The sequence below is a fragment of the Equus caballus genome, chromosome 12 (assembly GCF_041296265.1).
Source record: "Equus caballus isolate H_3958 breed thoroughbred chromosome 12, TB-T2T, whole genome shotgun sequence".
Classification (NCBI taxonomy): domain Eukaryota; kingdom Metazoa; phylum Chordata; class Mammalia; order Perissodactyla; family Equidae; genus Equus; species Equus caballus.
In genome coordinates, this window is record NC_091695.1 from 48,676,600 (window position 1) to 48,689,238 (window position 12,639).

At 61.4% G+C, this 12,639-nt stretch overlaps 1 protein-coding gene across 3 annotated transcripts in view; it reads right to left on the bottom strand.

Moving 5' to 3' along the window:
• The window catches only part of OSBPL5 (oxysterol binding protein like 5), a 76,814-nt gene that overhangs the window by 41,007 nt on the left and 23,168 nt on the right, over nucleotides 1-12,639 (bottom strand). Inside the window, exon 1 of one of the 3 annotated variants that reach the window (XM_023654727.2) lies at nucleotides 11,463-11,623. The exons of the other annotated variants lie outside the window; for them this stretch is intronic. The gene's annotated coding sequence lies outside the window, so the exon portion shown is untranslated. Of the gene's footprint in view, nucleotides 1-11,462; nucleotides 11,624-12,639 lie in introns of those variants that run through there. 3 annotated transcript variants of the gene reach the window in all.

A 12,639-nucleotide genomic window follows, 5' to 3' on the forward strand; every position in this document is an offset into this window, starting at 1 on the left:
TAAGCTTGTTACCTTTGCCATTTCAGGGATGGGGACACTGGTGTCAGAGGGGTTGGGGTTTTTGGTCCGACGTCACACACTAATAAGCAGCAAGGCCTGTGCTTGAGCCATGTTGGAGTCTAAAACCTGGCTCCCGAGGAGTCTACCCTCTCCCCATCTCAGCTGGGCCTCCAGCAAACCCCCTGCTGGGGGAGAGAGGGGCACCTGGGCAGCCCAGACCCGCTTATCGGAGTCCCAGTGGACACGTGCTGCCAGCGCCGGTGTGCCTCAGGCCAGAGAGCCAGAGCCTGAGAGGAGGCCTGGCTCACTCACCATCCAGCCGAGACATTCCAAGCACCAGGCTGGCAGCCAAGGTGAGTCAGACGCCATCCTGCCCTGGGGGCCGCTGGGGAGAGTGATGCGCGATGCGGGCACAGGCAGGCCTCCTCTACCTGGAGCCTCATTTCTCTCAGGGGTTGAGTCTTGCAGACTCGGGGCAGGTAGAGGGGCTCTTGCTCATAGCTCCGTCTCAGCTCCCCCATCTGGCCATCTGGCCTGGCTCTACCAGGGCAGGGTGGGAGGGCCTGGGGATCACTGACTGCCTTTCTCCTCAGATCCCATTCCATGCCTTCTCCAAGCACTGCTAAGGCCCAGTGATGCTCATTAGTCTGTGAGTTCCACCATCCACTCACTACACCATCCTCTCTCTTTTCTCCCCTCCCTCCCTCCCTTCCATCCATTTATCCATTCACCCTCCATCCATCCACCTATCCTTCCATCTTTCCATTAGCCTATCTATCCATCTACCCAATCTCCCAGCCATCCACTCATCTATTTATCCATCCATTCACCTGCCCACACACATACCCACCCACCCACCCATCCATCAACCCATCCATCCACCTATCTATCTATCTTGCCACCTGCCTAGGTATCCATCCATCCAACTTCCTATCCATCCATCCATCCAAACATCCAATCATTTCTCCATCCACCCATCTGCCCGTCTGTCTGTCTATCCATCCATCCACTAACTATCCAACCAACCTCTCATCTCTCCACCCCCTCCCTCCTCCATGAATCTTTCTAGCCAGTCAGCTGAGCAGCCAGGTTTTCCTTCCTCCCTTCCCCACTTCCTTCCTATTCACCCACAGATCAGACACATCAGAGGTGACACTCTAATGACTGAACTGCTGGTATGGAACAGACACCCACCAATCTGAATGCAATACAGGTGTGTACCAGTAACTGTCGCTCTGTTTACCGACACCCCAGACCAGCGCACGAGCCCCAGCAAGCCACCTCGGATTCAGTAGGTCTTGGGGTCTACACAGCTCTCCTGAAGACACCCCTCCCTTGGTCTTCCCAGTGCCCATCCCTGGCTGCTGTTTCCAGCTGCCGACTGCAGGTCAGGGGTTATCTCAGTGGGGGTCAAGCCTGGGGAAAGTTTTGTTCATTGCGAAGGGAAATCCACTTCCCCAGTGGCTCCTCACTGCATTTAGAACGCAGTCCCGACTCACTGTCCTTGTCCACAGCCCTGCCCCCTCTGCCACCTCATTCCCCATCCACTCTCTCATCCACTCGGCCCAGCCACACTGGCCCCTTATGTTCCTCGAAAATGCTGAGCCCATCCTGCCGGGAGGCCCCTGCTCAGGAACTCCTCCAGGAATGCCCTCGCCCACATCTTCTCGAATTCCACACTCAGCTTGAATGCCACTTCCCAGAGGGTCGCAGTCCTCGTGTCTCGTGTCTCACGCTATGTGAATTCCCCACATAACGCTTGAGGTTCCTGGAGCTGTCTCTTTTGCCTTCCTCTCTTCTGTGTTAACTCTCTTCCCTCCACAGGATGCAAGTTTTAGGAGAGGGTGATGTGCGTGTCCCGTTCACTGCATCTTCCCAGCACTGGGAGCAGGGAGCAGGGACACAGGGCTGGGCACCCCAGAAGCTCCTGGGGGGATAGAGGCAAAAACCCAGGGCAAATGCCCCCAGGCTTCACTCCTCCTCATCTGCGGGTCACGGGAGGGTCCTCGGAGAGGTGGCCAGGGCCAGTTTCCACCGTAACCCTGGTGAGCTTCCCTCTCCAGGCCGCCTGCCACGCCAGGTATAGTAAAGATCAGAGAGCCCGGGGCAGAGGAGGATGGAGGCGCTGGCAGGAGGCGGGGGGACTCTGGCACCGAGAGGCTCTCCAGGCCCTTGGAGGCCGAGAGCTGGGAGGACCGTCCACCTGATGCTGGGCTGACAGCGCCCACGGTCCATGGCCCTCTTCCTCCCCATGACCACTGAAGGCTCGCAGGTCCTGGGTGTGCAGCCCCCACGGGAGCCCACTCATGAGGGGAGGGAGGGAGGGAGGGAGCACGGAGGGGGAGGATGAAGCGATGGGAGGGAGGGAGGTAAAGAGGAAAGGATGGATGAGGAAACAGACTCCCTGGTGAGCCAGCAGCAACCTGGGACAGTACCCACGGCGGGCAGCTCCCCTGCTCCGTCCTGCACTGCCTGCTGCAAAGACCCCGGGCCTGGGCTCCAGCCAGCCAAGAGCTGGGGGGGGGGTGCTCTCTGGGCCCAGCCCCGGGGTCCTGGGGCTCTGGGTTCTGCCTGCCTGAGCTGCCAAGGGCTGACATGTGCCTGCCCTCGTTGGCCTCCCTGACCTCCGGGTGCTGGTCTGTGCCCCCCATGCCAGTAACGCCCCCTCCCGCTACCCCTAGTCACTGGGCCGGCTGCTCATCTGCACATGGCTGGCTGTTGGCCAACAGGTGTCCAGGTCCTTTTCCTGCCAGCGTCAATGAGGCTGTTTCTACTTTCAGCTGTGGCTTCACCTGCTCCTTATTATCACAAAGTCCAAGCGTTCGAGGGGACGCTGTGGGGCCTGGAGGAAGGAGCCCAGGGCGCCCCCCCCACGTCGAGACTGTCCCCAGCACAGCATGTGTGTGGACACACCTGCATGTGAGGGGGCCATGACAGCTGGCGCGGGGGCCTGGGGCAATGCTGATCCGAAAGGTCCAGTGTTTCTCTACAAGCAAGGCCCCAGCCCAGAGACCCCCAGGCCCCTTAAGGCTCATACTGGAGGCCAGGAAGCAGGAGAAGGGGCAGTGGCTGGAGTGGCATCACTGGGTGTATGTGTCCCGGTACTGCCTGGCTCTGGTGACCCTCAGACAAAGGGGTTTGCAGGCCTAGAATGCAGCAGGAAAGCCACAGCGGCCCGCTCCTTGCACCCAAGGCCACACCAGCCTCCTAAGTCCGGGAGGGCATGGCAGCATTTTCCAGACTGGCCCACGGGGTTTAGGGCCATGCTCCTCCTTTGCCAGAGCCCCGGGTGTGAGCAGCTTCCGTTCCTGGAAGGCTCGGTGGCTCCCTCGGTCTCAGGAAGCTGTCTCTTCTGCCTCTGTGGCAGGCGGGGCTGGTTCTGCAGGGGACAGTGGCCCCATGGTTTGCTGTTGGAGCCCTCAGCTGGCCCAGCCAGCAAGCAGGGATCCCAGTGCTGGGGGACGCACGTGCCCCTGGGAACCAGGCCCCCAGGTGCCCCTGCTCAGGGAGCACCGGGTTTGTGCAGCTGTTGCCACGGCCCTGGTTGGGGTGGTCTGGGGGTAGGAGCGGGTGGGGGTATTCTTTCCTGTCAGGGTGCTGGCGCAGCCGGCGGGGTAGGCCAGCCCCAGATCCCCGAGTTCAACTTGCTCGGGCACCTGACAGGTGACAAGCTCTCTGATCCCTTGCCAAGGCCGATGGGCCAACAGCAAGGCGTGGAGGGTGGGCATGGAGCCCACCCCACTGGTGACGCCCCACCCTGGAGCTGGCCCCCTGCCCGCCCCTCTCCCACCGCAAGTCGCCTTCCAAGCATTTCTGCCTCCAAACGCTCCCCCCGCTCCCCCTCAAACGCCCACCTTTGGGCCAGAACAATGGGATCCTTGTAAGGAAAGGTCACTGGTGCCTTATCAGGGCCGCACAGGCGGGATGCAGGGCCTCGCTATCCGGGGCCAGAACCCACCAAGCCTCAGCTCTCGGTGGGCACGGCTGAGGCTGGGACGGAAGCCGGGAGAAACCAGACTCACTTCGCGTCCCACCTGCAGGCCTGGGAGCGGGAGGGCGATGCTGACCGCATTCCTCCCCGTCTTCTGGCAGAGGTCTGGGGCCCACGCAGAGCCAGGGACGTGTCCAGCCTGCCTCTGATGGCTGTGTGGCCTCAGCCAGCCACATTCGTCTCTGAGCCCCTAGCTGTAAATGGGAGTTTGCTCTGAGTGGGGGTGGCAGAGTCCCAGGCCCAGATGGGCTCGGGGAGGGGCCTGTAAAGGCCAAGACAGCGAGCAAAGTGTGAGCCCACCCTGTGCCCATCATGCCTGGTCAGCTTTCTTGCCAGTGGCCCAGTGGGACGGGGCCAGCCCGGCTGTGCTGAGGGGAGGAGGGTCAGGCTGGGGAGATGAGCCAGGGCTCTCTATTAATTGGTGGGAGCAGGAGAAGCAGGCAGTTGCTGTCTGGCCATCAGCAAACCTGCCTGCACTCATATTTCTGCCAGAAACAAACAGGTTCTAGAAGGCTTTGAGGAAAAAATGCTCTGAAACCACAGATAAGCTGAGGGATGAAGCAACATCAGCCCACTTGCTTGGCTCTCCATCAGCATACCTGACGGAGAAGTCAGAAGGCCCCAGGGAAGGACAGCAGCCATCAGTTAAAGATAGCAGCCACCAGCAGCCATCAGTTAAAGGACAGCAGCCTCCATGTCAACACCACATACATGCCAAGGTCCCAGGGCCAGAGATCATGAAGATCCCGTGCAGAGGAAACCACCCAGGCCTTCTGAGCCACTCTGTGCCCTGCCCCAGAAACAGCTGCCCTCTCCAATAGCAAACACCAGCATGAGGGTCCAGAAATGTGCCAGGCTGCTGGTGCCAGGCTGGACCAACTGCCTGGGGCTCAAACTGGGGAGTGCAAACAGCCCCCATGGTAGCAGTGGCCTCTTCAGAGCACCTGGTGTGCATATGGGCCTGTGGGAGTGTCCCCGGCGTGTCCAGGGGTTCAGGCCCTGAGGGGCTTTGGGGCTGAGGCTCCTCCTACAGGAGCCCCAGGCCCTTCGCACGGTCCCTCCCACCTGATGGGGTTCTCGTGATGCCCGAGGGGTGAGGGAAGCAGATCTCACACCCCCTTTCAAAGATGCGGACACCAAGGCCCCAAGAGGGGAAATGACCAGCCACCGTCGCGCGGCTCGAGGCACACCTGGTTCTGCGATGCAGCTTCAAGCCCCTGCCCCCCTGCACTTGGGAGATGGCTGAGGGCAGGGACAGAAAGGAAGGCAGGGGCCCGGCTCCGAGGGGAGCCAGGCCTCCCCCAGCGAGATATTTCCCAGGCTCGGCCACGGCCACAGGGTGTCTGAGCCCTGAGGAGACAGGCAGGAAGTGGCTTGCCCTGCTCAGAGGAGGGCGTAGGCCACGCCTCGGTGACTCAGCTGGGTCATGTGGCTGTGGGTTAGGGCCCGCCCTGGCACCCACCCCCTGGCCTCCTGACTGACATGGAGCCAACCGCGCTCAGGGCCATGGTTGGCTGGCCTGGGTGCCGCCCACCGAGCGCTTCCCACAGCAGACACTCCCTGGCCGGCTCTAGGACACAGCAGATCCCTGTGGTCCCACTGCGGGCCTGATGCCACCACGTCCCACCCAGGCCCTGCCTGCAGGCCCAACTGAAGGGAAACTCTGATTTTCAGCTGCAAATTGCTGCCTGGTGGTGGTGCTGTCGGGGGAGTGCCACCAGGCAGGAGCTAGGGCAGAGGACGACGGGGAGAAGGGGTACCTGGGCCAGCAGGAGACGTGGTCCCTGCCCCACTCTAGGGCCAGCACCGGGCCTCAGTGTCCACATCTGCAACAGGGAGGCAGATGGGCCCCAGAGTGACCCCACCTCCACTTCTAGACGAGATGCTTGCCACCTGCGCTGTGGGGCTGGCCTCTGTCCCGAAGTCCTCCACACGCCTGGGGGCTCTCCCCCACGGGCAGACGGCGCCATAGGCTGTGCCTGCCTGGTGGTGGGGCTGACCGACAAGCAGTCAGGCGGCGGCCATGGGGGCACTCGGCCAAAGCTGGGTGCACCGCCGTCCAGAGCCCACAGTCGTGTCGTCCCTTATTACAGGGCTGCCTGGAACCTCAAGTGTGGGTGGGAAACTCTGACAAGAAAACTAGGGGGGCCAGCGGGCCAGGGCGGCTGGGGCCTCAGCTTACATCTGTCTGGTTCCCTCCCAGCAGGGCTGCGACCCTGTGGCTCCAGGAGGCAGGGAGGGGCGGTGGGGTGGCAGGACACTGCTGACCCCGAGGGGGAGACTCAGCGCTCAAGCAAGCCTGATCTCCTCCAGACCCCTCCAGCTTCAGTCTCTCCCACTGCCCACCCCCCACCCCCTGATGTGACCTTCTGCAGCTGCTCCCCCTCAGCTGACTCTGGGGTGGGCATCAGGCAGTGGCCCCAAGGCTGGCACTGAGTGGGCCTGAAAAACCAGGTAAGTAAGGCCACCAGCCCCAGAGGAGCACACGGCAGTTGGCCAGCAAACAGAGGGAACCAAGGCCAGGAGGGTCGCCACTGGATGGGTGGAGCCAGGGGCTGGGGCCAAAGCCTGCTGGGGATCTTGGGAGGGGCACATCAGCCCTCAGCTGTTCAGTGAGAGAGTGGGCACAGGCGGGATCCACCTCACAGCATCTCTTCCCAGGATCTCCCTCTGTAGAGGAGAACCTAGCCCAGGTTCCCTGAACAGCAGCCATCATGTTGGGCTGTATCAACAGAGGTTGAACCCTCAGAAGGAAGAAGGGGATGATGGGCCCTCTCTGGTCAGACTGCTGGGTTCCTCTCCACACATCTCAGGAAGAGGCAAACCACAGGAATGCTCTCTGCAAAGGGTCAGGGTGGTGCCACCTGGGAGTGGTGCCACTTGAGAGCAGTGCCACCCAGCAGGGGCATGCACAGCTGAGCTCTCCGCTGAGTCCCTCAGGTGACTGATGGGGTGAGCTCCAGGCAAGGCGGGGCTCATGGTGGGGCCTGAGACCACGGCCATCTGAGGAAGTGGAGGCGCGTGCCCACAGCCCGGGAAAGGCAGCAAGTGCCCTCCTCCTTGAGGCTTTCTGAGGACCATCGGCTGAAAGTGGCAGACCACGAACTGGGGGCGCTCCTCAAAGCACCCAGAAGCTCCTGAGGAGACTCAGTGACGTGGCACTCCCACAACTCGGGTGGGGACACCCCTGGGCCCCCAAGGGCTTAGGTCTCCCCAGGGGTCTCGGTGGTGGGATCCGTGGGTGTGGCTGCAGCGAAGGCTCCCTGTGTCTCCTCTTTGTATCATGCCCACCCCGCCCACCCCCCTGGCGAGGTCCCAGCTGAGCCGGGTACGGCAACCCCAGGGAATCCAGGCCACGGCCACACCGCAGCCGGCCCCACTGTGGGTCCTGCAGGGAGGGGCCTGCCCCGTTTGCCGGCCAGGGACACTGAGGCACGGCTTGGCAGGAGGGCCGTGAAACCCGCACAGAACCCCTCACGGACAGCCAGGAGCTCAGCCCACGCAGCCTCGGCCTCCTCCCTCCCTCAGGTTCTGCGTCCAGGACAAGCCACCCCTCTCTCCGAGCAAAGGTGCGCTCGCTCACACACCACCGCCGGGGCTCTGTCGCAGGTCATCTGAAGTGCCCTCCCATCTGGCCCAGGCTGCTTGGTGCTGCGTGGGGGGCGTGCCCTGGCCCACGCTGGGGAGATGAGGCCCTGGTCTCACAGGACCCACTCTTAACAGCCTCTAGTCCTGTGCTCCAGGGTGTGTGGGGCCTCCAGAGCCCCGGGCCTGGCTGCAGGGTCCTCCCTAAAAAGAAAGAGGGGCACCCAAGACCCAGGGGAGCCTAGACCTGGGGGGGCCAATGTTCTCGCTGACCCCCAACTGCGGCATCAAGCCAGTGACTGAGGGCCTCCTGGCTGGGGCGCCCCGGGTCCCTTCTCCCACGAACGTGGCCCTGCCTGAGCACGACTGGCTGTGGGTCCTTGTTTCTGAGACCAAGGCGGTCTCATGAAGGTATCCACTGCCCACCCCTTCAACCTCAGGCCCCCCCAGGATCTGGGGGAGCCCCGGGCAGTTTCTCATGTCCAGAGCTGAGGGGACAGCAAGGCCAGGTTGCCCCAGCGCCTAGGGCCCAAGGTGAGGGGACAGGCCCACCCCCTGCCCGTCCACCGTCCAATCCTGGCTGGTCCACGGAGTGTGGGTGCCACAGAGCCCAGCCCCCGCCAGAGGGCCCTGGGGACCAGAGGCCGCTGGAGACAGACACCCCAGAGCCACCAATCCTTCCCCAACTCCACCTGCCAAGGGTCAAGGGTCACCAAGGCCAGAAGACACTAAGCCCAGCACGTGGGACGCTGGGGGCACTGACTTGAGGGGGTCAGCCCGTCGCCTGTACAGAGAGGCCTGCATACAAGGAGTAAAATGACGCAGACAACGAAAACAGCAAAGTCACCCCTCAGAGTTTCCGTCCCAGGCTGTTTCAGGGGCTCTGCTTCCATTCCCACTCTCCACCCTCACCCCCTGCACAGGAAGTGCTGTCATTATCCTAGAGGGACGGAGGAGGGCACCGAGGCACAGAGAAGGGAAGAAACCCGCCCAAGGTAACACAGCTGCTGAGTGGGGGTGGTGGGATTCACACCCAGGCTGCCCAGCTTCAGGGCCTGTGAGCTTCACCTGGTATGATGGCTAATTTTGTGTCAACCTGACTGGGCCATGAGGGGCCCAGACATTTGGTCAAACATGATTATGGGCGTGTGTGTGAGGGTGTTTCTGGATGAGATTAGCATCTGATTGGTGAACTGAGTCAAGCAGACTACTCTCTGTGGTGTGGGTGGGCCTTGTCCAATCAGTTGAAGACATGGATAGAGGAAAAGGCTGACCCTCCTGCAATAAGAGGAATTCCCTCCTGCCTGACAGCTTCTGAACTGGGACATCGGCTTTCCTCCTGCCTTTGGACCCAAACTGAGACATCTGTCCTCCTGAGTCTTGAGCCTGCCGGTGTTTGGACTTGAACTACACCATCAGCTGCCCCAATGGGAGGTCATCAGACTTCTCAGCCTCCATAACCATGTGAGGCAATTCCTTATAGTAAAGCTCTCTCCACACACACACACACACACACACATACACACACAATACACACACATACACACAATACACACACACAATACACACACATACACAATACACACACACAGACACACACACACACATACACAGACATATAATACACACACATACACACATACACACAATACACACACATACACAGACACATATAATACACACACATACACACAATACACACATACACACAATACACACATACACACACATACATACACAGACACAGACACACAACACACACATATACACACACATACACAATACACACATACACACATATACACACATACACATACACACACACACACACACACACAAACACAGGAGAACCCTGACCAACACACCTGCACATCCTGCTATTCTCTCTTCTGGCTACAGTCATTGGCAACGGCTCAGGGGACCTCGATGAGAGCACAAAGGTCACAAGTGGGAGGCCCTAGGGGAGACTGGCCACCCAACTTCTCTGTGCCTCGATTTCCTCATCTGTAACAGGCTAACGGTAGTTCCCACTCGTAGGGTTATTGCAGAGACTGAGGGAGAAAAGGCTCCTAAAGGGTTCGAACAGCGGCCGTGACCAGCTCGCGGATCAGCGTGGACTGTGACCGTCTGTGGCACTCGGCCCTGAGGAGACAGGCCTGATGCGTCAGGAGTGCCGGGGCACTGCGGCGGGAGGAGACGGCAGACTCCTCTTTCCTGGGGAGGCACCCACTGAAACCAACACCCTCCGGCAGGACGAGGCTGAGAGGTGACAGAGCCGGGACGACCGGAGTGACTGCAAACACCGTCCGCGGGGGCCACAGATGAGAAGCTCGAAAGTCAGCCGCACACGTGGGGCCCTCGCTCAGCTGGCGCATCAGCTGCAGGATGTGGGCATCATGCTCTGGGTGGTCCCAGATCCAGCCTGGGGGTGCATCCAGGGGGATTTACCTCCACGATGTGGGAAGCTGGGCGTCGGGTCTCTGCTCCCTTCCCTCCCACATGTGGCCTGGCCTGCGGCCGCCCCCTTCCCAGTGAGCCTTTATTTTGGCGTCTACACTCTGACCCCAGGAGGGCTGAGGTAGAGAGAAGAACGATCACATGTCTGGGCCAAAATAACTGAATTTACACCAAGAACCAACGATGTAAAACACACAACAGAAAATGCATCCAAGGCCCCCACTTAACAGACAATTCGCCACAAAACTGCTCCCTGGTCTCGCCCCCCCAGTGGGGGTGAGGCCTCCTCTCCTACCCACCCCGATCCCTCCCCTGCAGGGAACAGGGCTTCCGATGGGGCTGGGCCCCTCCAGCCCTGGACGGCCGCCCGGCCGCTCTGTCCCCCGACACTGGACGGAAACAGAGCCCTCGTGACCCATGTGCCTCTCGGCCCCTTGAGGCCTGGCTGAGTCTGCCCGGCTCAGCAGGAGCCTACGGGGACTTGGTAAGTGGCAGAAGGCCACCCCGAGTCCTGCCTGCTCCTGGTGACGACAGACGCTTCTCTCGACCGACGTGCGGGAGCGGGGAAAGCCCCTGCGTCTTGCTTTCCTGGGAACGGACGGGCACCCGCTTCCCCCATGCGGACCTGCACTGGGGGAGACACCCTCCCACCCAGCACGCGGTCCAGCCCAGACCTTCCAGAAGGGTTCGAGCTCTTTCTTACCCAACATGGAGGTGGAAGGCTCACCCAGGTCCTCAGGACACGGGTTTAGGGGGTTTCATCATATGAGCTGCACAGAGGGGACAGGAGGGGGCCCGGCTTCACTGATGTCAAGGGGGGATCCTTGGACAAACTGGCAACTCCCTCCTTGCTCTCTGGGTCCCAATCCCCACCCTGCTCAGCACTGCACCCGTGTGCGCACCACCCCACCCTGCACCACGGCCCCCCAGCCCCCAACGCTGACTGAGCCGGCAGGTGGGCGGCAGGCACGCCCCGCTCCATCTGCCTCCCACCCTGTCCAGGGCATGGAGGATCCTAAGTCTTGGAAGCAAAGCAGACCCCAAGCGTTTAAGTGCTCCGTTTTCCTGCCTTCTCTCCATTCTACAGATGCACTAACTGAGTCCCCGAGTGAGTGACTCGCCCAGGGTCACATGGCTGGTTAGCGCTGGTCCCCTGACCACCAGCTGTCCTGGGGAAGGCAGTGCTGAGCCCCCGGTGCCCCCATGTCTGAGGACCCATCTGGGTGGACGAACCACCCTCAGGTCCTGCACACAGTGGGTCAGCACGGGGCTGTGAGAACCAGCTATGGCTGACTCTTGCAGCCTGGTCCATTGAACACCTACTGTGTGCTGTTTCTCCAGCAGCCCAAACCTGCAGGTTTCCATTCCTGGAGTCTCGAATGGCTCCAGGCCCCCCTCCCCTCAGCCTCCAGCAGGAGGCCGTACTCACCCACTGACCAGCTGGGAGGGAAGCTGCTGGGTGCAAGTGGGAGCCCTCTCTTCTGGGTCCTTCTGGGATAACCAGCTGTGGCAGCCCCCAGGGACCCCATGTCAGGCTGTGGGCAGCCCGCAGGTACGGCCTCCCCCTGCTCCTCCCTGGTGGTTTATGGGGAAACTGGTTCTGTCAGTGTCTGGCAGAGAAAGTGGTCCTGCCAGTTGGACGGGACCAGGTTGGCACCGGGCCAAGTGTCTCTCCACGTCCTGCCATCAAGGGGACAGTCCAGGTAGGTGACGTTTCAAGGATGTGGTAACCAGTCTGCAGGCCCTCAGGCCCTGCCACTAGCCCCCTAGGCTCACTGGACCCTCCAGCCCACTGATGTGGCCTGGAGCCCACGGCCCCGGCCTGAACAAACCCCACACGAGGGCGCCCAGCTTCCTGGTGAGCGAGTGTCAGCATGATAACAGCCTGATGCATGAGACACGGAGGCCACGCTGAGGGCTTCCCCCTGCTCTGGAGCCCAGGACCCCAGGGCCAGCCCCATCACGGTCCCCACAGAGGGACTCGGCACACATCTGGAGAACGGGAGCCTGGTCCGGTTGCCTGGGGCCTAGGGCCGGCTGTCCAGAGCCCCACCTGCCCTCCCTTGGGCTCCAGCTGTTCTCTCACCCACCCTGTCCCTGCCCCAGCCTGAGCCCCACAGCCTGAGCACCCCCTTGGTACTCAGCTTCCCCAGGACAAGACAAAAACCCTGGCAGAGGGAAAGGAGAGGCATTCCTGGGGCTGGGCATTCCCAGAAGGCTTCTTGGGGGAGGTAGCTTCGACTGATGAGGGAGAGGAGAGGTGGTGGTCAGCCTCATGACATTGTGGCTGGCCTCTCCTTGTTGGCACCCGATACCCGCAACCCAAACCCTCTGGGGGGCCGGGAGGGGCACCACGGGACTTCTTCACCTCTCTCCTGGACGGCACCTGTAGGTCTGTGCTCTGCAGTCACCCTCCGCCACCAACCGGGGGTCTGCAATAACCAGAATCGTCTGCACGACATGCACTGGGCCCTTGTGGTGCCGCTGACCACCTCCTTCCGGAAAGCTTTCTCTACCTTCTCGCAGACGTCAGACCTGGACCCAGCCCCTCCCGTGAGGAGAGGTCGGAATGCACATCCATCGACACGATTTCTCCTCTCATGTCT